Source organism: Megalobrama amblycephala, linkage group LG1, assembly GCF_018812025.1.
Source record: "Megalobrama amblycephala isolate DHTTF-2021 linkage group LG1, ASM1881202v1, whole genome shotgun sequence".
Classification (NCBI taxonomy): Eukaryota; Metazoa; Chordata; class Actinopteri; order Cypriniformes; family Xenocyprididae; genus Megalobrama; species Megalobrama amblycephala.
In genome coordinates, this window is record NC_063044.1 from 15,753,717 (window position 1) to 15,780,989 (window position 27,273).

The 27,273-nt window shown below is 37.4% G+C and overlaps 2 long non-coding RNA genes across 2 annotated transcripts; one reads left to right on the plus strand and one right to left on the minus strand.

Moving 5' to 3' along the window:
* LOC125264260 lies at positions 1-25,436 on the plus strand. Its single transcript, XR_007184044.1, has 3 exons — positions 1-140; positions 362-425; positions 25,317-25,436. It is a non-coding gene; the product is annotated as an uncharacterized LOC125264260 (long non-coding RNA).
* Positions 22,494-26,426, minus strand: LOC125264253. The gene is made up of 3 exons (XR_007184041.1): positions 26,165-26,426; positions 25,299-25,466; positions 22,494-24,803 (listed from the first exon to the last, which is right to left on the minus strand). It is a non-coding gene; the product is annotated as an uncharacterized LOC125264253 (long non-coding RNA).
* Positions 26,427-27,273: the final 847 nt, after the last annotated feature.

Consider the following 27,273-nt stretch of genomic DNA (forward strand, 5'->3'; position numbering starts at 1 on the left):
CTTTGACTAGAGCTGTCAGTGTCAGCAGGGCTTATTTTTTATGAACATAGGACTGCCCTGAAGTAAAATGAACACAGGACTGACCTGAAGTAAAATGAACACAGGACTGACCTGAAGGAAAATGCTAAATGTGAATGCAGGTAATACACTCGGTCACTCGCTATCTCTCTCACAATACTCTTCTACATAATGTAATAAGCTTCAATGAACAAAATCAATGGAGAACAAACATATGTTTATGTAGGGATGCACCGATATAATTTTTTGGGGCCGATACAATACTGAATAACGACTAAAATTTCACATAAAACGATAATATGGCTGCTTGAACTACTTTTATTGTGCTTTCTGTCTTTTTGAGGAGTTAAAGCCATGGACGTTATCTACTTTCATTAGGCCAGATATGAGTTTGGACCGACATGAGGGTGAGTAAATGATGACTAAACTTTAATTTTGGGGTGAACTAACACCTCTAGCCCTTTGTGTGTGTGTGTGTGTGTGTGTGTGTGTGTGTGTGTGTGTGTGTGTGTGTGTGTGTGTGTGTGTGTGATTTTCAGCTGGCCACATGAAAGATTTATGTCTTTGTCCACCTGTTAATCAAATCAGTGGGTTTATATGACTTTTCCAATAAATAATATTGCAAAGCGTTGTAAATTTAATGATTGATGCTTAATGTTTCTGTTTATAGTAGCATTAGTCAATTGTTCATTTTGATAAATAATAACTAAACTGAACTATTGATTTTGCTGTTCCCAACCAGTGAATTAATAGATCAGTAGATTTATTTTTTATGATTATATATGACCGCTCCATGTTTTTTATTGAGAGTTTTTATACAAATGTATTGCATGGGGTTGAATTAACTTATGCACTTGCTCTCAGCGTTGATTGATGGTATGAGGCTGGTGTTTATTCCAGACAGTTAAACCAGCCTTGTGCTCTCAGGCGAGATACAAGCACACATGGACCATGTATCTGTAACACAGCAGTGCTGCCTTATGAACAATCGTATTTACAGCAGTGTCGTGAGATTTTGTTTGAGCCATGAATTTTTGAGTGAAGGGTGGAATTAATTTTTTTAGATGTTTTTATTTTGATTAAAATATCCTTTACATTTAGTCAGTATTTCGTCATGTCATTATTCATTTTAATGTCAATTTCACTGTCTAAAATGGCATCTAATATTAGTGGACAAAAATAGTGTGTTGATTTAGAAAGAGCACAATGTCACTTAAAGGGTTAGTTCACCCAAAACAATGACATTTCTGTCATTAATTACTCACCCTCATGTCGTCCCACACCTGTAAGACCTTCGTTCATCTTTGGAACACAAATAAAGGTTACTTTATTAAAATATGAGCGATTTCTGTCCCTCCAATGACAGTCTACGCAACTATCACTTTGACGCTTCAAAAAGTTCAAAGAGATCATAAAACTAATCCATATGAGTGGTTTAGTCCACTTTCTGAAGAGACTTGATTGCATGATGAACAGATTTAATTTAGGCTTATAAATATTCATCAAACTAATTAGGTTAATTCTCACGTGTTACGCAGCACTTTTTGCATAGCTGTCAATTGAGTGTACAGAACTGGCTCAGATTTTATTAAAAATATCGTAATTTGTGTTCTGAAGATGAACGAAGGTCTTACTGGTTTGGAATGACATGAGGGTGAGTAATTAATAACAGAAATTTCATTTTTGGGTGAACTAACCTGACAAGCATGACAAGCAAATTAACTTAGCTAGTTCAAATTCACTTGTACTACAAACAGATGCTGATTCTGTAATATTACATTAATGTTGGGTTATATATCTGAACAATCTTATATCTATAGAATGCGTTTAGGTGAGTTAATTAACCCGCTAACAGAGCACTTCAGTTTATCGATGTTTGTTCACTGTTTAGCATCACCTCACGCAGTTTGTCAATCCCCACCATTGACTATGATTGGACTATTTGAAACTATTATATGCTTTCTAGATTTTTTTCATCTTCAAAAAACATTAACACATTCTTAAAGCTGCAGTCCGTAACTTTTTTTGGTTAAAAATGATCCAAAATCAATTTTTGAGCAAGTACATAACCAGCCAGTGTTCAAAACAATCTCATTATCTTAGCTCGATTCACAACGGTAAGCTTGTAATAATGTTTTAAAATAAGAACGACATGGTGGATTTCCGCAGGAAATTTGTGCATGCAGCAGTTCGTCTGTGCGTCATTACATCACGTCCGTAAACAGAAAGGAAGGAGTCCAGGCTAATCGGTTTTATCACGTGAGGACGCAGCTGGTAGCAGATCATTTATAGCCTTTTCTCACAGCAGCTGAAATAATTAAATTTATCATTTTGATGGTGGATTTTTAATCCAGAAAGGTCCAAATGACAATCATCAGTGACAACTGGAGATTCACCCGTAGTCAAAAAGCAAAAGACTTTGGACTGTGGAGTGGCTACAGAAATTGAAATCTACAGTTAACGCTAATATACACATAGTCATAGCAATGCTGATGTTGTTAACATTAACGATTTGAGAACAAAGTATAACAGTAATAATAATTTGCACAGTTTAGCATGATCCGAGCTAAGCGATCGTTAGATTTAATCATCATTGGCAGTGCGATTTATTGTAGGCCTAATGCTTTTTTCCTCAGTTGGTCAGAACAAAAGTGGCAGAAATGTTACTTACTTGTTCAGATGATATTTTCCAGTGAAAAATCTTATGTTGGTGATACTTTCAAGATGTAGAATCTGTGATTCTGAAGTGCAGTATCCACACCAGTGCGGTGATCGACAGCAAGTATTAGATTAATCCGCGCTAACGAGCTGTGCCGAGGCACAACGCACGTACAGATAACTGCTCCACATATGACTGCAATCGCAGGTTTCAAACAAGAGATGGCAACAAAGAGGAAAAATCGTGGACTGCAGCTTTAACATATAACCAACATGTCATATTTTCAAAACTCTTTTGATTATATTCAGTCAGAGCGAGCACAACAATCTGGTTCCATAAGTAATCATCTTGTTCATTTTTTCAACAGGAAAATTGTTTTTGGGTATGATGCGACAAGCTTTTCACATCTGCATTTGGTGATTTTCTGCTATTCTTCTCCTCAGACCCTCTCAAGCTCTGTCAGGTTGGATGGTTACCGTCAGTGGACAGACATTTCAGGTTTCTCCAGTGATGTTCGATTGGGTTCAAGCCCAGGCTCTGGCTGCACCACTTAAAGACACTCTTGCATTGTCTTAACTGTGTGCTTAAGGTCATTGTCCTGTTGGAAGGTGAAACTTCAAAGCCCAGGCCCAGGTTCTGAGTGCTCTAGACTAGGTTTTCATTAAGGCTTATTAATGCTAATTTCATTAAGGCTACTCTGACGAGTCCCCCAGGCCTTGGTTTTGAAAAGCACCTCCACAGCGTGATGCTGATACAACCACACTTTACTGTTGGGATGGGATTGTGCAGGTAATGAGCAGGGCCTGGTTTCCTCCAGACATGATGCTTGGAACTGAGATTCATCAGACCAGAGAATCTTGTTTCTAACAGTCTGAGAAGGATAAGGCAGGAACACACCAAGCCGACGGTCAGCCGCCGGGCAGTTTTTGTTTGTCGGCCGACTAAGTTTTCTCAATGTGTTCCACACCGTCGGCTGAAGTTGGTCCTCGTTGGGTTTTTTCCGACTGATTCGACATGTTGAATCGCCGTCGGAACTCGTCGGCCCGTCGGGCCATCTGATCATTCTGATTGGCTGTTCAGATACTGCCACCTGCTGGTACGGAAAGGCATTTCATCTTACGCAGGCGCAGAATGGACGTGCTACTTGGCCGTCAGTTGTCGAGTGTCGGTTTGGTGTGTCAGGCCAATTCTGGACACAGACGCTGCCGACGTGAGCCAACCCCGCAGTCTGCTTTCATCGCCACTAGTTTGTCGGCGTCAGCTTGGTGTGTTCCTGCCTATACAGGTGCTTTTTTGCAAATTCCAAGTGGGCTTTCATGTGTTCTCACTGAGGAGAGGCTTGAGTCTGGCCACTGCCATAAAGCCCAGATGGGTTGCAGTGATGTTTGTCTTTCTGTAAGTTTCTCCCATCTCCATATATGATCATGGAGTTCGAACCAGTGTGACCATCAGCTTCCTGGTCATCACTATAAACAAGGCCCTTTTCCATTGATTGTTCAGTTTGGCCAGGTCTTGGTTGTTCCAAACTTCTTCCATTAAGGAGTATGAAGGCTGCATGTTACTGTAAACCTCAATACACCAGAATATATATATATTTTTTTTGTAGTAGTAGTAATAGTAGTAGTTCTTCCCAGATCTGTGTCTTGACACAGTTCTGTCGCTGAGCTCTACAGGCAGTTCCTTTTCAGCTGTTAGACCTTTTATTGAGAGGTGTGTGCCCTTCCAAATCATACCCTTTCAACTGAATTTGCTACAGGTTAACTCCACTCAAAGTGTAGTAACATCTACAAAATTGGCATGCTCCTGAGCTACATTTCAAGTATTCCAGAAAAATGGTATTTTTGCAATGTAATTTTTTCTTCTTTTTTTATTTTTTTTTATTTTTTATAAATTTGCAAAGTTGTCACAAATGTTTTTTGCTTTGTCATTATGGTGTGTGGAGTTTAGATTGATGATGGGAAAAAAAAATCATTTAAAGTAGTTTTTCATAATTTTGTCTCTTTATGCCACCATAATAGAATTAAAATGAAACAATCAAGATAAAATTGAAGTGCAGACTTTCAGCTTTAATTCAGGGGGTTGAACAAAAATATCCTGTGAAGCATTTAGAAATTGCAACCATTTTTATACACAGTCCCCATATTTTCAGGTGCTCAAAAGTAATTGGACAAATTAATATAATCATAAATAATAATTTTTAATATTTTGTTGAGAATCCTTTGCAGGCAATGAATGCTCGAAGTCTGGAACCTGGATGGACATCAACAAATACTGTGTTTCCTCCTTTGTGATGCTTTGCCAGGCCTTTACTGCAGCTGCCATTAGTTTTTGTTTGTTTGTGGGTCTTTCTGCCATTAGTTTTGTCTTCTCAAGTAAAATGCATGCTTGATCAGTATGAGACCAGGTGATTGACTTGGCCATTGTAGAACATTCCTCTGCTTTATCATTAAAAACTCTTGGGTTGCTTTTGCGGTATGTTTTGTGTCATTGTCCATCTGGCCTGTGAAGTGCTGTCCAGTCATCTTTGCTGCATTCGGCTGAATCTGACCCACTGGAAGCCATGCATGCCCATACACTGCCTCCACCATGTTTTACAGTTGATGTTGTATGCTTTGGATCATGAGCTCTTCCAAGCCTTCTCCATTTTCCCTGTCATTCTGGCTGATCTTAGTTTTATCCATCCTAGGAAAGCTTTTCAGAACTGTCAGGCTTTTTATCAAAGTCTAATCTGGCCTTTCTATTCATGAGGCTAATGGATGGTTTGCACCTTGTGGTGAACCCTCTGCTCTAGTGAAGTCTTCTCTTGATTGTAGACTTTTACAATGACACACCTACCTCCTGAAGATTGTTCTCCACTTGGCTGGATGTTGTGAAGGGGTTTTTCTTTCCCTTTCCCTTTGACTGCGTGATGTGGATTCAGCTTCTGAATGCAGATGTCACACTTAGAATCAACTCCAGACCTTTTCCCTGCTTAATTGATGAGGAAGTAACGAAGGAATAGCCCACACCTTTCCATGAAGCAGCCTTTGAGTCAATTGTCCAATTACTTTTGGTCCCTTGAAAAAGCAGCAGCTGAAATAAAGAAGGATCAGGTGCTTAAAGCATCAGAGGAGGTGTGGAGAGAGTGAGAGAGTGAGGAGGAGGAAGAGAGAGCTGCATTTGATCTCAGTGATAAAGCTCGCTGTCAGCACTAATGCACGTATGTGTCCTGCATGGACAATGAGGACACACATTCACTCAAACGCCCTGTCACAGTGCTTGACCATTGACTGGTAGTTGAGTCATGTAACTGGTTTTACATAGCAGGTTGATTTCATGTACAGAGTAGATGATAAAATGGGTAAATCAAGCCCTTTGCTTCATTGATTTAATGCGGTAACAGTAAAAACTCTTTAGAGTATTTGCATTATTTAATTCCTTTTAAAGTGTGTACATTTGCAGCCGAATATAGAGGCCTTTCACACAGGGCTTCTTTTTTTCATTCAACTGCACTGCTTTTATTGTTTTTTTATGTAAATATGCGCTTGATGTACGTGTTTGACCATTGCACTCACATCTCACAGGTTTTGAAAGCATTCTAAAAACACGGCACTCAAGTTCAACTTTTAAAAAACATATCTCTAGACCTTGCAGGGTTTTTTTTTTTCACGTTCCACTGACCTGCTTCTCGACTTTAAAATCATGAGATGTGAGCAATGGAATAGAAGAAAACAAGGTCTTCAGATTTTTCCATTGCTTTTCTGTTCTTTTTCTATGTAAATATGCACTAGACAGATATGTTTGACCATTGCGCTCACATTTTGCATCTTTTGCAGCATGTCATTCCAGTTAAAAGAAGTTCAACTTTTTTAAAAAAGTCTCTAGGTCTTGCATTTTTTTTATTTCACTACAATGCATCTCGCATTTTTGCCTTCAACTGTGCTGCTTTTCCATTGTTTTTCTATGTAAACACGATGGATGTGTTTTGACTGTGACACATCAGTCAGACAAGTCCTTCTTGCACGTTTACATAGCATAGTGTAATGCAAAAATGCATACTGTGTGAACGGCCCCTAAGGCCCCTGTATCATGACTCACACTGTTTTTGGAGCGTCACATTTGAAAAACAATGTGTCTTCAGCAGTGTTGGGGAAAGTTACTTGAATGTAATGCATTACAATATTTCTTTAATCCCAAAAAAAGTAACTAATTGCATCACTTTTAATGAAAAGTAATGATTTATGTTACTTTTGCATTACTTTTTGGTCATCTGGGCTGGGCTTGCTTTTTAATATTTTTATAACAAAAACAAAAAAACAATTCTATTTTTGACAAATATAAAAGGCGCTTTCCCAACAAAAGTGAAATGAATAAGCTTCAGGCTGAAGGAAAAAAAAAAAAAAAATTAAAAAGAAAGAAATGTGCTGTTTATCTAAAGTCATTTTTGCTTATAAGTGTTGTTGAATTGGATCATCGAAGGTCAGCAGCAAAGACATTGGTTAATAAAGTGAGATTAAATACATAAAGTATATTTGTGTTATTTACCATATTATTGCAGGTTTGCGTAATATTCTGAGTTTGCATTTCACTGTTTTTATTTATTTTCAGGAATACTTAATGTGTTTTTGTGCAAGTGGAATGAGTAAATGCTCACATGTAGTCTAGAGCTACAATAACGATCATGTTCACACAGCGCGCTCAACGCCTCTGTACTTACGATTTCTATCCCGATTTCTGAAGACAGGAGAGCTGTCTGTCCATAAATAGTAGAACTTGTGTTACTTATTTGAAAAAGTAACTCAGATATTTTCCTGTAAATTTAAAAGTAATGCATTACTTTATTAGTTACTTGAAAAAAGTCATCTGATTACGTATAACTTCCCCCACTTCCCCCTTTGACCCCCACAAAAACACATCTGATTGAGATCAGGCCATCCCCAAACCAGGCTATTTATTCCTGTTTTAACCTTTTCCATTTGTTTGTGTTTTTTGGCACACTGCAGTTGACATTCTGAACTGTTGTGTCTCCTAAGTGTTTCCTGTTTACATTAACACTGCTTTCAGTTGACTGGGATGGCTGTAACAGGGCAATTATTTACTGGCTTGTTGGAAAGGTGGCATCCTGTGACAGTACAATTTTGACCTTCATTGTGTGGGTCATTCTTATGTCAGTGTTAATGGATGCTAAATGCTGCCAGCCATCAAATCCTCTATTAGAATGTTTTTGGACATTGTAAACACTGGGTACCAATTTACAGACGCTGTAAATTGGTACTCTGCAGTTAGTTAACAACACACATCTGCCACCCTAAATAAGTAAGGTTTGTTTCAAAACCTGCCAGTCAATAGCTTAAAAAGAAGTGCAATTAGATTCCAACAAAGTGAGCATGTTGCTAAGTAATGATGTGGCACTAATAAGCATATGCATTTTAGAACTCACATGCAATGATACTTTACATTTTGGCCAAAAGAAGCAGCATAATGTTTTTGCCAACCTTTTGGATCAGTCTATGGAGAGTAGTTAGGCAGCTTATTGGGCTTATTGGGGAACAAAGTTATAAAGTCTGAATTTCTCCAGGGTCAGGTCATCACCTTTAATTGCAACATAAAAATAAAAATTCAAGATGAAACCTTTGGGAAGTTTAGAGAGTGTCTATGTGCGCCTCATCCCTGGATTCCCCATTCCTCTTGAGGGCCTCCATCTGGGCTGGTGCAGCTTCAGAGAAAACATTTGGATTGATGTTGTCCGACAGAAGGGTCAAAGCGACAGCCTCGAGCTCATGTCGGATATTAATAGTTTTGACCTAAATAAGCAAACAAGACAGGTTTCGTCTGTATTGATGGTACATGGCAGACTGCATAGTTGTTTCTCCATCTGCACAGATTCTCGGTACTATATACACTGAAAAAAATTGGTGTAGAAACAATTTTTACTCAAAAATAGCTAGTAAATTACACATATAATTACAAAGAAACATCAGCACATGGAATTAAAGGTGCAATTTTTGTCTAGAAAGACTGAAAGACTAACATACTCCAATAATGTTTTACTTAAAACTCTTTTTACAATGTATGCAGTATTTGGTATTTCAAGATCACGCTGAATTTTTGAGTTTCCATTGAAATAGAAGCAATCATGTGAAGGAGTTTTTGCAGATTAACTTTTTTACTGGCTTTTTACAAACTTCTCTAATCTCATGTACAGTATGGTGTCCATTGGTGTTTTCAACATGCTGACAGGGCATCTATTGATTGTAACGTTCACACCTCTAAAGGAGCGTTTAACCTTTGTGTTTAACCTCTCTTTGTGCTGATCTTATTAATCTGTTCGATTATATCCTTCGCTGAGGTTGTGTTGCTCCTGCTATCTCTGAGGAAAGATTATGCAAAAAGTGTATTCAGTGACCAGAATACACACATGGCCTGACATGCATGGCAATATCAGGACTATTTCAGTGGCTTCTAAGCAGATGATTGATTAATACATACAGTATATTCATTTTTTGGACTGTTTTCAGATCTAAAATGTTAACGCTTTCAAAAGGTATATTGGTTGTCAAAATAAATCAATAATTTGACAGAAAAACAAAGTAAATCAGTCCTGAGCCCACTTTTGGGAACACCAGATGTTAATAGTTTTATATAATTTCACCAGCTTGTATGTGAGATTGGAATCAAAGCTCCCATATTGCCAGTCAAAACACAATTCTTGGCCTCAATTAAACCTTCATGTCAACGTCTCCTAACAGGTCCTGTGTCAAATATGTTTCTGCTAGCTGAGATGTACTTTTGGGACGATAACGGTTCGAAGTTCTCTAGTGCAGATAAGAAATTTGCTGGAATGCTGCACAAAAGCCAATTTTTTGTAGGTATTGGGCTGTTACATGTGTCGACCGAATTTCATACTTGTACGTGAAATGTAGCGTGAATTGACCAAGCAATTACAATTGGGTCCTCAAAACCATCGGTGCTCGGGCCCTAAATACATTAATATAATATAATTGCCTTAAAGCACATAAAAACCTTTTTAAACTTCTTTCAGAAAAAGCATTAATTTCTGAATGCTGCACAACCCTGTAAGCAACATACTAACATCAGTATTAACTTGGAATTGCTTCTCAATGCAGCTGCTGCACCTCAAACCAGTTACTAATGACGTTTAATGTTAGTTAATGAGACAACTGTAACCTTGGCTCACTTGATTTTGACAGTGAGACAAGTGAAAGTATTTCGAGGGAATAATTCATACTATACAGTATGTGCGTGTCTTTATGAGGCCATTGAGAAGATAGAAAGGCCAGGAAAGGTTAACTAGCTTTCTTTAGAGATCTCACCCTCTTCTTAAGGGTGAATTTGAAAATTATGCTCACAATATAGACAAGATGGCCACATTCTCTTCTCATTGACATGGAGTTGACTAATGGTCCCAAGGGGCTTCTTCACCACATTCAGATTGTGACATTCATAAACCTGTCAGCTTCTCAGTAGTATCTTGTTCCTGTTCAATATTCACCACTCCACCTTTAATTGCATGGCCTTGAGATCATTACTAGGGTGCTCTTAGTTGAAGTCATCCTGACCTGCCCTCATCTTGAGTGCTCTTTTTTCAAAAATTCCACACTCAGTTGGCGAATGCAATTTTCTAGCATCAATTCCAAGCCCCATTTCTTACAAAGAAAAACTGCATTTTGAGGTCAATGTTCATGGTAGACTTTGGTTATTAACTGTGAATAATGGCCTTTCATTCCTGCAGCCCATCTCCACATATTTGTTTTTTCCTTCTACTTCTTTTATAGGTCATATTGATATTTCCCAAATGTGTACACATTCATTCATTCTTTGAAGGTACACTATGTAACTTTTTTGTTCAAAATTAAAAACATTTAAATAATAAGTCAATGCATTATTAATACTTCTTCCAAAACTTGTTTTTGTCTCACTCTGATTCAGTATGGTAAGCCTGTTATAAGTGTTTTATGTTTTAGGCCTGACAGGATGGTTTTTGCGGGACTTTGAGTACATATGTCAAAGGGCCGTGCGTGACTTGTCACATCCGTAAATAATGAAAAGTTGCTCCGGCTACTTTGACGCGTGTGTATGGTGTGGGAGTGGCATCATTTAGTTGTCACAACATGCAAGAAAGGTTGACATGGATCACGCTCTGGGGAATCACCAGTTTTAACGCGATAGAGTTTGTAATAAAACTAGAATCAACATCGGCTTGGCTTTTCGGAGAATTGAGGGACATGAGTTGGGATATATAGTTGAGGGATATAGTTGAGATAAAAGCCAGATATTATTCTTTGGAATTAGGGGTGTACCGGTACACAAAAATGACGGTTCGGTACGTACCTCGGTATTGAAGTCACGGTTCGGTACGTATTCAGTAAAGCAGGAGGTAGAAAACTAAACATAAAATTGCTTTTGTTCTTTTTTTTAAAAAAAAACAGTGATTTAATGAACAAATTGTGACTCTGTCTTTAAATAAATTCAATTAGCCTATAATTAAAATTTTCTTAAAAATCTATCTCTGCTAATGCTGTGAGTTATATACAGAGAGAACTTTCTTGCACATTACTATAATATATTAAAGGTTATAATTAACAACAGAGCCCAAATTATTAAATTATTTGCTATTATTTTTAGATATAATAATCAACAGACATAAAAATTGTATGCAAATATGTAAATTGCATTTAAGCCAGTTTTTGCATTAACATTAACTAAATCTGTTTCTACTCCAATTCGATGTTAAAATATTCATTACACAGCTTGTTTTCATGACAGATTTAAACATACATTAAACATATGCATTAAAGGTGCCATCGAATGTTTTTTTACAAGATGTAATATAAGTCCCCTGAATGTGTCTGTGAAGTTGCAGCTCAAAATACCCCATAGATTTTTTTTAATTAATTTTTTTAACTGCCTATTTTGAGGCATAATTAGAAATTTAAATCGCGCGCTCTCCGCCCCCTCCCGAGCTCTCGACTCTATCATTGCATAAACAAAGTTCACACAGCTAATATAACCCTCAAAATGGATCTTTACAAAGTGTTCGTCATGCAGCATGTCTAATCGCGTAAGTATGGTATTTATTTGGATGTTTTCATTTGATTCTGAATGAGTTTGAGGCTGTGCTCTGTGGCTAACGGCTAATGCTACACTGTTGGAGAGATTTATAAAGAATGAAGTTGTGTTTATGAATTATACAGACTGCAAGTGTTTAAAAATGAAAATAGCGACGGCTCTTGTCTCCGTGAATACAGTAATAAACGATGGTAACTTTAACCACATTTAACAGTACATTAGCAACATGCTAACGAAACATTTAGAAAGACAATTTACAAATATCACTAAAAATATCATGTTATCATGGATCATGTCAGTTATTATCGCTCCATCTGCCATTTTTCGCTATTGTTCTTGCTTGCTTACCTAGTCTGATGATCCAGCTGTGCACAGATCCAGACATTAATACTGCCTGCCCTTGTCTAATGCCTTTCATAATGTTGGGAACATGGGCTGGCATATGCAAATATTGGGGGCATACACCCCGACTGTTACGTAACAGTCGGTGTTATGTTGAGATTCGCCTGTTCTTCAGAGGTCTTTTAAACAAATGAGATTTATATAAGAAGGAGGAAACAATGGTGTTTGAGACTCACTGTATGTCATTTCCATGTACTGAACTCTTGTTATTCAACTATGCCGAGGTAAATTCAATTTTTTATTCTAGGGCACCTTTAAATAATCAAGACAGGTAAAATATAATGAATATATAAGCTAATATAGTGCATTTATGTAGCGAAAGAGTTAATTTCTCTAGCGAACTAACAAACTGTGTACACTGTATGGTATTTATGAGGTAAATGCTACGTGACACATTGTTTACAAACTGTTTTATTCAGCGGTTGAAACAGTGATTGAGCGATTATATGTTTTAGTAAGTTGTTAACTATTATTAAAGAGGAAGAAATGATTGCATTCACTCGCGCTCTGCGTTGCCGCTTAAACTGATGAGGCGTCTATACAGCGATCTGTCACGCCACATCAAAGAGCGACAAAACGGCATTTATTGTTTGAATTTCATGATAAAATGGACAGAATTTGAGGGATGAGACGGTTTCTTATCGAAAAGTAACAAAACACAGAGCTTAATGTGATTATTGGTGGTTAATGGTGGTTAAAAGTGCTTAATGGGTTACAACTCCATACCATAGACTGTAAAAAAAAAAGATGGATGACGCACCTTCACTCTCTTCCGTTGTAGTAACTGAAGTCTCCAGTGTGGCAATATGGTGCTGACATCTTGAGTATCGAGTCTGTGCATAGTGAACTTGGAGCCCGACTGTGTACCGAACTGAAAGACGTGTACTGAAAATTTTCGGTACGAATACCTTTATCCATATTTGGAATGTAGTGAAGTAAAAGTAAAGGTTTAATGAAAATGCATTGCATAGTGCAAGATGTGAGGATACGTAATGTTCTGTTTTATGACAACCAGGAGAATGAATTTATGTTCCTCAGAGCATGTTGGTGGAAAAAGCCAGTAGATAAAGGTCTTCCTTATTGACAGACAGCAAATTCCAGTCATTGATTCCAATGACTGGCTGGCTGTCCTCATCAGTTTGTTTAGGTGCTCTTTTGTGAATTACATGGGCTGTTTGTCTGCTCTTCTCTCCCTCAGCCAGTTGTTCAGGTTTATTAGACTGTTGGCCTGACATTCTCAAGAGGTCACGGCCATCAATAATGATTTCCTCCAGCATTTGATCACTGGCGGCTATAATTCAACAGTGTCACAGCTGATTTTGACTTAACCTGTGAGTAAATACCCACCTGATAGTCAGGTTGAGTCCTGTGAGTTGCACAATGCTAAGGCATCCAAATTTACTTAAACAGTAAAGTAGTACATTTGCCCTTCTTTAAGATGACAATGGAGACAAGAGAAACAGAATGCATTGTTATTCTTCTCAGTATCTGCATTCTCCTCCAGTGTAGTGGGGAATGAGGACAAAGATTTTCTTTAGAAGGAAGTGGCCCGGAAAGGTGTTGATTGACCAAAGTAATTAACAGGAAGTGTGAAGTGCAGAGTGCTGGAAGACTAGCAGCGGCAGTCGTTACAGTGATTCGATGTGCAGAGAGAAAAGAAAGGTCCTTCTGTCTCATTCGGAGCAGAGAGTGTAGACGGGTCAGAGCAGGTGAGTCATGTGACCTCCAGCTATATGACCTTTAACAGACACTTGATTAAATGATCACTAAACAAAAAGAGTAGAGAATATATCCAGCATTCTGCTGGCCTCTCTATTTTTTTAATATCTACACTTTAATAAAGACTCACATTGTGGCTATATGAAGCTAAGAATACATCCTATAGTGGTCAATATACAGGGGTTGGTCAATGAAACTGAAACACTATACAGTAATTTATTAGTATGGTGTAAGAGCCTCCTTTTGTGGCCAATACAGCATCAGTTCTTCTTGGGAATCACAGATACACGTCCTTCACAGTCAAGGTGGATTCATCAGAGAACAATACATGTTTCACATTGTCCACAGTCCAAGATTTCCTCTGCTGGCAGCATTGAAATCGACGTTTGGCATTGGCACAAGTGACCAAAGGTTTGGCTATAGCAGCCTGACTGTGAATATTGACTCTGTGGAGCTCCAGATGAACAGTTTTGGTGGATCAGGAGAGTCGAGGTGCACATTGAGTTCTGCAGTGATTTGGACAGCTGTGGTTTTATGTTTTTTGGATACAATCTGGATTAGTACATGGACATCCCTTTCAGACAGCTTCCTCGTGCGTCAATAGTTATTCCTGTTGGATGTGGTTTGTCCTACGTGGCGGTATGCCGACATTACCCTGGATACTGTGGCTCTCGATACATCACAAAGACTTGCTGTCTGGTCACAGATGAGCCAGCGAGATGTGCACCAACTATCTCATTATGTTGTGTATTTTGCAATATTTTTATGCGCAGCTGTGCTATCATTCTGCTCTTCTTTCAAAAACATTAAAAAGTCTTACCGACCCCAAACTTTTGAATGGTAGTGAACTTTTATGTATCTTTTACACATTCCAATGATTTGACATCTGAAAAGCTGAAATGCATCGACAGTAATTTTGGAATCGAACGGAAATCGAAATCATTTAAATTGTGAGGTGCCTAAATATTCCCAGCTCTAATGAGCATTAAGCATCTTTTTCTTGGCCCATACTTGCTTGAGACCAGAAATACACTTTTGTCAAACGGGTTTATGTGTGTGGACAAACTGTGCCCTTGCAACACCAATAATCTGCAAAGTTGATTTGTTGAGAACCTTCTGAGAGTCTGAGCCAAGGCCTTGTTTTATAGGTGTTATTTATGACTGTAATGCTAAATGTTTGCCTGTCTGAAAATCCGTTACTTCTATTTCTTTGTCTGCTACTTCATCCATAATGGTGAGTGCAAATTTATGCCCACCCTTCTCCTCTGCCCCTCGTGGAAGCCGATACTCTGTATTGGTGCCCAGGGCCAAAGGAGGACATGCAGGTTAAATCATTTCTAATACAGCCTGCCATTCCATAGATTATCCTCTAGTTTCATAGGGATGCTGTGGACCAGCATTTGAAAACTTTGTTTCAGCAAAGCTGACTGCTCCAAAAAAAAAAAAAAAAAACCTTGAAAAGTTCTGATGCAGGGCTTTTGCTTCGACCTTGTTGTAACCTATGTTTTGTTGCCAAGTCGTAAGGAAAGCTGATCAAGAAGGTTGTAGGGCAGAGGTACTCAACCTGAGCTAGAGCATGAGCCAAGCTGACTAATTTAATTTGTTCACAAGAGCTACACTTAAAAGTGGCCCTCTGAGCACACACTGCATGTTGGGTGTCTGGTTTCTTTGTTGTAGATTTTTTACATTTTCTGAAGAAAATCTGAGTGGTAATTGTTTGTGCAAAACTTGTCACTAGTGTGTTGCAAAGACTGTTGCTAAGGTGTTGAAATTGATATTAAGCATGTTACTATGGGATTGCTAGGGTGTTCTGGCTGTTTTTATAGGTGCTAGGGTGCTGACATACTTTATGTGCAAAATAGGAACAAACTTCTACCTCATATAACTTTTAAGTTTTATGTAGTACTACACCATATAACATATAAATGCTGTAGTTGTCTTGTTTAAATTATTGTATTATTTTTAGTGCAGTCAAATCGATTAATTACGATTAATCGCATATAAATATAATAAATATAATGTAATGTCTGTGTGTGTGTGTGTGTATGTGTATATATATATATATATATATGTATATGTATATATGTGTATATATATATATATATATATATATACAAACTTTTATGTTGGATGTGATTAATCGATTTGACTGCACTAATCTTTATACTTTAATTTGCCAGTACCCTTAAAGGTGGTAAAGAGGATGTTTTGTTTTATACATTTTTGCAATATTACTTGAAACTGTCTTTACTAAGTGATAAAAGACTATTTATTAGGTGCACTGAAAGGAATATTATTAATATACATCATCTGTGCACGAGGTAGGGCCTTAAAAACATCAGCCAATCGTTTACGCGATCATCGCGTAAACGATTGGCCCTCTGGCTTGTCAATCACTGCCATTGTGAGAGACGTGCGCGGATTGGCCCTCTGGCTTGTCAATCACTGCCATGACGTTCCTTGTGAGAGACGCGCGGCTGCGCGCTCTAGTAACTTTCATGCGCCGCATGCAATGTTTTTGTCAGGAGACAGGAGTAACAACTGCAGATTATGAGGTGAGTCCGACATAATGAATCCACTAAGCGCACACAGCGCGGCTTAACGATTGTAAAGCCGATTATGAATGTAAATTGATACTTATGGCTGATCGCGCTCAAACGCGTCCAGTCAGAGCCAGTTGCGTTCAGTCTGCGATTACAGTCGGTGTTCAAATTCCATGTGAAAGTATATAAATCTGCTTCAGGAGCAGGAAACTATCGCTGTATGTTGAGCACAGTCAGAATGTTTTAGCTAGTCGTAAAATGTGTATCATTTCAAACGCTCATTTCAAAAACTCAGTCGACGAAAACATCCTCTATACCACCTTTAAATTTGAGATGCCTATGCAATCATTTTGGAATCAGATCAAATTAAACTGTGAGGTGCTTAAATATTCCCATCCCTAATGCTAAGGTGTTCTGAGTGTCATTTAGCATGTTACTATGTGGTTGCTAGATGTTTTTAAATGAAAGGGTTATAGTTCACCCAAAAATGAAAATTCTGTCATCATTTACACCCCCTTAAGTTTTTGGGTGAACTATCCCTTTAAGCTCAAGTTTCTATGATATTCTGGTATGTATGTATGTATATATATATATATATATATATATATATATATATATATATATATATATATATATATATATATATATATATGATTCACGTCCCTCCTTCATTGTAAATTAATACATGTATGGGTCTTGTTCAAATATGTAACCAAGCTTCACTAATCAAAATGAAAATGGCATGTGCGCTTTCATTGGACACAGAACATTTTCCATTTGCCATCCCTGTCTAAATATTTGGTACTTCATTTCTCCACTTGATTTTCTCACATGCATATGTTCAATTTAGCCCTAGGTTAATTCTGATTGGACAGCACATCATGGTGATGTGGCTTCCAAGTTATTACAACTAACAAGCTACAGCCAAAAGATTGATAAAGTACAATTTTGTGCACAAAGTTGTAACATTGAGTCATTTAAGAGCTGTACGAGGGCTGGAGTAAAGAGAAGTGTGTTTCCTTGGTCACATCAAAGACAGTGTTCAGAGAACTACAGAAGCATGCATTTTAATTTCGTTTTAAATCCAACATGGTGAGAAATGAAAGCTTGTCTTTTTCTCTGTTATTTCAGGACATGTAAAAAAGTTCAAAAGAACAGCATTTATTAGAAACGGAAATGTAAAAGTCTTTACTGTCACTTTTGACCAATTAAATGCATCCTAGCCAAATAAAATAATATAACATATTTTATTTCTTAGAAAAAGAAATGAATATTAGCTTTCACTCCCTTTTTTAATTATTCATGAATTATCTGTATTGTCCGAAACAACTCAGCAAGCAAGTTTTGCTTTAGTCCCTAAATAGAGGAGTCTGCAGGATGAAAAACAACACCCTTGATAATAAGATTAAATTAGATTTGAAACCAGAGGTTGTTATTGTGAGTCAAGGGCAGATGAAATATGCAGGGCACATATGCAAACATGTTCATATTCATGTTCTCTTCGGTTCTGTTGCTTAACCGCAACACTTCACAAGCAAGTCATGTAAAACTTATAGCATTACTGACCAACAAGCATCGTATGGAGAGTAAGCTCTTGAGTCAAACATCGCTCAGTTTAGTCTCCTCTCTTTGAGAGTGGCAGTATAAGAGTACGTTGTCAATAACTCATCCAAAACTTTGTGAACGGATACTTCTCCCAAAAAATTGAAATATCAATTTCTGCTTTACTGACATAAAAGTGGGATTTATGCTGTCAGATAAATGTCTGAGAAAAGGTCATGCAGCAACTAGAGTGAAAGTCACTTTTTTTATAGGCTATTATGTAATTTCCCTGATGCAGTAATTTCTCTCTCCAGTAATATTCCTACCTCTATCTTTCTGTCTCACTAACTCTTTGTCATTCAAGAAATTACATCAGATCGATATGATGCTTCTCTGTTGCTGCTCTCTTTAATGGATAGGCAAATCCATCTAGATGTACTGATATATTTATTACAATGTTGGATCAATTCTCATAAAAATGTCAATCGTAAGTGTTTTTTAAGCTAGTGATTTTATCGTATATTTAGTATGACATTCAATGCGTATAATTTGCTTTAAAATGAAACTATATATATATATATATATATATATATATATATATATTAGGGGTGTGACGAGATCTCGCGAGATTAAATTGTGACGAGATTTCTCGTCGAGGCGAAAAGCAGTCTCATGATAGTGTGAGGGTGAATTTAGGAAAGAATATGTCACCGCTACGTTTACATAACGCCTCCACTGTCGTTTTGCTTTTTATAGAAATAAAAAAAACATTTAATTCAGTTGGATAACGGTCGCCGCCGCTCCCTATTCACGGAGTACGCGCGATCGCGAAAGTGAAAGTAAACGCGGGCGCGCATTCAAACGCGATGTCAATACCCCGCATTTGAAAGCGGCTCCCTGATGAATACAAATATCTCCCAATATGAATGCTATCTTAGGCTGGGCTGTGGGCTTTGATTATGGTTGCACTTATTGATTGCACTTAAGACTAAAAGAAAACTGTTATTTATTTTTATGGTAACACAATAAGGTTTCATTAGTTAACGTTAGTTGACTTTACATGAACTAAGGAAGAACAATACTTATACACTATTTTTGTTAATGTTACTTTAAACATGTACTAATACATTGTTAAAATCAAAAGTTGTTTTTGTTAACATTACTTAATGCACTATCATGAACCAACCATGAATGACTATTTTTATGTTTAACTAACATTAACAAAGATTAATAAATACTGTAGAGAAAGATATTGCTCATTGTTGATGTTGGTTAATACATTAATGTTAATAAATGAGACCTTATTGTAAAGTTTTACCATTTTTATTTATACTCTTTATTTCTATGGTCAATTTGTGGAAAGGAGTTCAGTTAGGAGGTCAAAAGTTGTAGAAGCTCATAAATCATGTACAGTAAGGTCTGAAGAAACTCCAGGACAGAAGCCAGTTTGCGGCAAAATGTTTTACAGTGCTTTAATATTGTTGTCTTTTACTGCATATGATAATTCACACTCAGAAAGTTGAACTGAAATGACATTAATTACAAGATGATTAGTTAAAACATTTCAAATACACCTGCAGAATATTTTTCTAATCATGTATTTCATCTTTGAGGATTTCTTAAAAACACTGTGTAAAAATCTTGTCTCGTCTCGTGAACTCAATCTCGTGTCTCGTCTCGTCTCGTGAGCTACCTGTCTCGTCACACCCCTAAAATATATATATATATGTGCAGTAAAATCACCTTTTTTCATTACATGGCATTAAACATCTTAATTAGAAAAAATGTGTGTGCATGTTTCTCATTTCCCCCTCAGAAATATGCTGTTTTAGCTAATTAAAACAAACAGAACAATAATGGGCTAATTAATCATTACGTGTTTGTTTACTCTTCGCATGCAAAGCTTTGTATTTCCAGAGAATCAATTAAAAATCAATATTCACACATTAGCATAGAGTAATGATAGTATGTGAAGCATTTGTGAACAACAGGAAACAGCCTTCATTAAGACCTTGTTTGGTGCGACTAAATGAGAATGAGTAACTGTACATGAAGCGATACTGATCTATAAACGCAGTCCTGGACCACGTTACTGCCAAGTTAATGTAGTGATTAACTGAATAAGCCTTCATCAGGGGGTGAGGATGATAACCGCTCATGTCAGAACACATACGAGACCAATTTCCTTCGCTTTGACCTTTTTTTGGTCTCTTCCCGAGAGCGTTAAGTCTGGCAGGTGTGTGCTGACTCAATCCTCTAAATTGAAGAGGTCTTTAGGGGAGCTGAGAAAGAATTTCGGTTTAATAGGAGAGACTGATTCTGTTAGCAGCTATTTATTTTCAACGGTTTAAGTGGGTGAACTGATAAGTGCTCTTGGGGGAACAGCTGCATCCAATTTGTGGATCCATCCCAGGTGACGTTCGATCTCATTGTAATTAAGAGCTCAGAGGTTGGGTATTGATCGTCATTTTCTGTGCAGTATGTTATTTAGTGGCTGTTCTGAAGCTGATGTGAGCAGGAACAGGTGACCAGTGGAGTGAGACAAAGAGAGTCATCTGCAGAGGTTTGATGGCATGAGCAGGAAGCCCAGTTTAAAAGCTCTGCAGTATTTGCATGTCTGCCACAACAACCACATGCTGATGTACTGTAGGACTGTGTTTTGATATTTCCATTGTCAAATAATTTTTCTGTCCTCATTGAAATTTAGGCACTATTTTGATTAGAACTGTTTGAAGAATCTCTAGGCACCATTTTCAGGGTGCTTAAGGGCCTGTTTACACTAGTGCGTTTTCGTTTTAAAGCAGCATTTTAAAATGAAAATGATCCTCGTCTACACTAGCGTTTCCACAGCGTTTCAGAATTGATCTACAATACACAACCTGAAAACGCATGTCATATGACCATTCATGCACACTGTGCATGTGCATACAAGTGTATGCCGATACCGATATTACTGTCAGCAGAGCTATGCAGCATTGCATGCTGACAGTTTAAAGAGGCCATATTATGACCTTTTTCAAAGTCTTGATTTAGTTCTTTGGTCTACTAGAATAGATTTTCATGCTTGAATGAAAAAACAAAACAAAACATTATTTTCCACATATTTGACATTTTTGTTGCAGCACCTCTCCACCCAGTCTGTCTGTAATGCTCTGTTTAGTTCCTGTCTCTATGAAGCCCCTCCTTCTGAAAAGCACAGTGTGCTCTGATTGGTCAGCTGGATCAGTGTGTTATGATTGGTCAAGCACTTTGAGCATGTTTGGGAAATGTCACTTGGCAACAACACACTATTAATAGACCAATTTTGTGTGTTCAAACAGCGATGACGTTTTTGTGGGCGGAGCCTGCCTGGTGGCAGAAAATGACAGTTCTGCAGTAGCAGTCTGTGGAAGCCATGGAATAAAAGAATAAAAAAGTTAATTTCAAGTTTATATCTCACAATTCTGACTTTTTTTCTCGCAAATCCGAGTTTATTTCTCACATTTCTTAGATGGAAAAACAGAATTGTGAGATATACTCATTATTGTGTCATTTTCCCTCAGAATTGCAAGTTTATATCCCGCAATTCTGACTTTTCCCCCCTCAGATGAACTCACAATTGCGAATTATAAAGTCCGAACTGGGAGATATTAAAGGTGCCCTAGAATCAAAAATTGAATTTACCTCGGCATAGTTAAATAACAAGAGTTCAGTACATGGAAATGACATACAGTGAGTCTCAAACTCCATTGTTTCCTCCTTCTTATAAATCTCATTTGTGCAAAAGACCTCTGAAGAACAGGTGAATCTCAGCATAACACTGACTGTTACGTAACAGTCGGGATCATTAATATGTACGCCCCCAATATTTGCATATGCCAGCCCATGTTCAAGGCATTAGACAAGGGCAGCCAGTATTAACGTCTGGATCTGTGCACAGCTGAATCATCAGACTAGGTAAGCAAGCAAGAACAATAGCGAAAAATGGCAGATGGAGCAATAATAACTGACATGATCCATGATAACATGATATTTTTAGTGATATTTGTAAATTGTCTTTCTAAATTTTTCGTTAGCATGTTGCTAATGTACTGTTAAATGTGGTTAAAGTTACCATCGTTTCTTACTGTATTCACGGAGACAAGAGCCGTCGCTATTTTCATTTTTAAACACTTGTAGTCTGTATAATTCATAAACACAACTTCATTCTTTATAAATCTCTCCAACAGTGTGTAATGTTAGCTTTAGCCACAGAGCATCATCAAACTCGTTCAGAATCGAATGTGAACATCAAAATAAATACTATACTCACATGATCCGAAGCATGCATGCAGTATGCATGACGAACATCTTGTAAAGATCCATTTGAGGGTTATATTAGCTGTGTGAACTTTGTAAATGCATTGTATTGTAGTCGAGAGCTCGGGGGGCAGGGAGTGCGCGATTTAAAGGGGCCGCAGCCTGAATCGGTGCATAGTTAATGATGCCCCAAAATAGGCAGTTAAAAAAATGTATAAAAAAAAAATCTATGGGGTATTTTGAGCTGAAACTTCACAGACACATTCAGGGGACACCTTAGACTTATATTACATCTTGTAAAAACTGGTTCTTGGGCACCTTTAATACGCAAATGCAAGAAAAAAAAGTCAGAATTGTGAAATAAAAATGTTATAGGCTGTCTAAAAGTTATCTATGCAAAATGTTATAGCTTTAAATTTTATTTCATGCTGTAACTGCTATGAATGTCCCCTTTGAACTGCATATGTGAATAATTTGTATTAGACTAATCATTGCAGGTTTCATCAGTCTAGTCTGTGGCTTGAAACATAAACGTCTTAAACGGTGGTATTCTATAAAAATGAAGCCTATATTTTTTGCATTCTGATTCTGACATCCAAAGGCACAACAAAACGTTTTTCTCTTAAGCTGGGTGCACACTGTGCGATTTATAATAGTCCTTTACGATTGTTGCTTGTCAGACTGTAAGAACATGATCCTCATGTCACACCCTGGGATCTCAGCTGTCCTATATGTCAGACTGTATGACAGTCAAGACGAGTTAAAAACGGGAAGTTACTTTGAAAACTTTTACATCATCAACCCACACACGTTCGATGACAGTGAGCTGCATTACACGCGGGACTGAAATGGTGGCTAACAAAGAAATCTCTAGCGTTAATTTTGATCACGACTTGTCTTGAAAAATGAAGTCAATTTGACGTTCGTCATAGGAGAAGTCACACTGCAGGACTGTGTGCCAAATCTTCTGACACTGCCAGAATGTAAAAGGTAAAGGTAAAATTTTATCGCAACGGTCATTAATCGGCTGTCTGTGAACATGTCAAACTAGCGATCAAAGACTACATATTTTAGCCTAGGATTGTAGGAATCTTTTAGGATTCTCAAAATTTGTCTCAGATGACCAAAATCTGTGGATTTTGCACATTTTCCTACCACCACTATGCTATACTATTGGTCTATAAACCTCTACCATTTTTTTGTACATATGCCTTTGTTGGGAATTATTTAAATACTGAGTAATACTGTGATGGAAGAAAACTCGAAAACTCAAGACTATATTGAGGTGTTTCAGGGAATTTTAGAGTGACTTTGTTCTTTATAACTTTGCACACCTTTTTCATGCTCAAACAGCAACATTAAAAAGCATAATATTGTCCTCTTTAACATTTTTACTTTTTTTTTTGTAGTCAGGATTAACATTTTAGTCAATATTAGTCTATTTTGTTCCTATTATGGAATGGCAGTTGAAGAATATAAAATTTATATGTAAAATTTAAAAACTTAAACAGACAAAATGTATAAAATATTAAGGTTTATTGACAAAAAAAAAAATAGATGTGCAAACAATGTTTGAAATAATATACAGTATAAGGAATATAAGGTAATGCAGAATTGGCAGATTTTTACTGTCATTGTTGTGATTTATTCGTACTTTTCTATTATAATATTAAAATGTAATATATACCTTTCAATCTACTGTTTACAAGTATGGAGATAGTAATTTCTTTTAGGAAATCCATACTTTTCTTCAGCAGGGATGTGTTAAAATCAGTATATTAGAATGATTTCTGAAGGATCATGTGACAACAATGAAAACTAATGATGCTGAAAATACAGCTTTGACATCACAGGAATAAATTATATTTTAAAATATATTAAAATAGAAAAAAGTTTTAGAAAGAAAGTTTTCTTGTCACTTGTTTATTGCAGGTTAAATTCGGCTAAACACCGAAGTGCAAGTATTTATAGCTTGTCACTTTATTATGGTGTGATTTGTTAGGACACTTATTAGTGATGTGTTCCTCATCCTTTCCGTTTCTACACCTTTCTCCTTCCAGTCTTGTCCATCTGACACTCACAGACATGTCTTTGCCTCTCATCTTCCGTCCATCCTTTCTTCTGCACTCTCTCATAACCACATGAGTCTTGAGCCCCTCGGTGGTCCAGGACCAGGCTGAGAGCTTGTTCGCCTCTTAATCAAAGCAACAGATGTGATTAGTCTGGAGCGGGTGGCACAGGCTGCTCTACCCCTGGGTAATCAGTTTGCAATGGCAGATGCTCACGGGGGGGGGAAACTTGCCTGCTGCCCAACAGCTGTTCGCCAGTAAGTATCAAGGATCCCTGTATTGGCTCACCCCTCAGCCTTGCTTTGAACTGGAGTCAATAGCATGTTCTTCTTTGTAGCTGCTGAACATAGTTGGAATGTCCTAATGATTTGATTAATCATCTAGTTCCCCTTAAGAATGCACTGTAATATTTAGTGTGATTTGAGGTCAGGAGTGTTTCTTATGGGCTGTTCACACAGCTGGTTTTGCATTCAAAAACAGCTGGATGGAGCAAAATGGAACAGCCTGTAGGAATATCAAGATTTGCAGGTAGTGCGCTATAGACCAGTACTGACAAATCAGTAGGCTACATTTTTTTTAATGTTTAATTGCACAAACTATACTATAGGTCTACATTCCTCACAAGAAATTTCCTCACTGAAAATTATTGTTCAGTGAATTTGATGTGACACATCCCTAAGCCCCTTTTAAACAGTATCTCGTGATGGCTGATTTCAAAACACTGCTTCTGAGATTTACGAATCTTTTGTTTTCGAATTAGTGATTCGGTTCTCCTATCAAACAGCTAAACTGCTGAAATCACGTGACTTTGGTGCTCCAAACCACTGATTCGATTCGTAAAGCTCTGAAGCTTCATGAAGCAGTGTTTTGAAATCGGCCATCATAGATATGAAGCTCTAGCGCAAGTTCTGCCGGGAAGACTCAAATGTTACGTCACTTATTAGTTCAGATCTAACCAATCATTATCTAACACTTGGAGTATAAAAGATCGGTACTTACACATGTCTGAGTTCGCAGATGCTGACGCCAACCTCCACCTCCATCCTCCCCACCACCACCAGGATGGTCCCTGTCCATACTTCCAGGGGGTCGGCTACGCCCCTGCCTTCAGCTTCAGGCAGGAAACGCAAAGTCTGCAAACCTCAGGACGTGAGCTACGGATGGGGCCTACGCCAAAGAATGTTAACCTTTTATATTCTGCTTGCTGTTTGGTAATAAATATCATTGTTATGTTATCTTGCCTCCCGAGTCTTTCTGGTAGAAATTGTTGAAAAGTCATTATTTGTTTTTTGGCGCACAAAAATCGTCGCTTTATATTATTAAGGAAGAACCACTGAACTCACATAAACTGTTTTAAATATGTTTTTAGTACATTTATGGATCTTGAGCGGTTTGGTGGCTTTGCTCTCAATGGAGGTCTCACTGAGCCATCGGATTTCATCAAAAATATCTTAATTTGTGTTCTGAAGATGAACAAAGGTCTTGCAGGTGTGGAACGACATGAGGGTGAGTAATAAATTACAGAATTTTTATTTTCAACATCAATGTCAGCACAGTAAAATCCTCTATGATCATTTTATAAGTGATTTATTTGTAACTGTAACTTCTAACTGAATTTTATTTAATTTTATATATAAATATATTTAATTTGATATATTTTATATATCTTTAAAGATGTAGTCTAGAACTTTTTTTGGTTAAAAATGATCCCAAATCAATTTTTGAGCAAGTACATAAGTACATTTGCACGGTTTGACGTGATCCGAGCTAAGCGATCGTTAGATTTAATCACCATTGCAGCGCGATTTATTGTAATGCTTTTTTCCTCAGTTGGTCAAAACAAAAGTGGCAGACATATTACTTACTTGTTCAGATGACATTTTCCAGTGAAAATTCTTATTTTGGTCATACTTCCAAGACTACAATCTGTGATTCTGAAGTACAGTATCCACACCGGTGCCGTGACTGACAGAAACAAACGTTAAGGCCCCGATATACTTCAAACGAAATCAAAGAACGAAATGATGTAACGTCATTTTGAACAAAATCAGGCCAAAACGAAGTTCGTTTTGTGTTCTTTTTGGAAGTTCGAAACGGCTTGCCAAAGAGAACTTTCAGGAAAAGTTAACTCCAGCTGCAAAACACCTTCGTATTACCATTGGTCAGTGACGATAACGTAACAGGAGGTGTGCGCCGAGGCTCCGCCTTCACTCGCGTGGAACGCTTCTTTGACTTATTTTGTGTGTTGAATTCATTGAGGTAAGATCTCCGCGGGTGAAAACATGAACACACTGGATAGCCGCTTTATAGTACAAAATGAAGTTGTGCTTTGTTTGATACTGTAAAGCTGCTTGATTTTAAGCAATAATCATATTGAATAAAGTGCTATACAAATAAACATGATGTGACTGGAGTGCTACTTTGCAGAGCTCACATACCCACGTTGTTATGATCAGACGCTTTTCTTATGCTTTCTATAAAAAATGCTTGCTGTTTTCTCATTTTTGTTGTGTTTATTTTGTTACTGAGAAGAAAGTGTACAGCGCATATTTATATATTCATCTAAACATCGCTCTCAGCAGCGTGGGCGGCGTCAGATGTTTGTTTACAGCATATCGCTGGTCATGCATTTCGAACTTCGTTTTACCCCTAAATGAAAAACGAAAAAGAACTTCGTTTGAAGTATATCGGGGCCTTTAGCTTCATCCTCACTGAGGAGCCGTGCCGATGCACAACCCGTGTAAAGATGATAATTCCACTGCAATTGCAGGTTTCAAACAGAGATGGAACTTACAGACTGCAGCTTTAATATTTCACTGCTGCTAAAATATTAAAACTAAAAAACGTTAGAAACGTTTGACCACACTAGTTGAACATTCTGACTGATCTCTAAATTCAGAGATCACAATGAATATGGATACTGTGTTGCAGCCCAGTTAGACCACCATACTTTTTTTACCACCCGATCTATGGT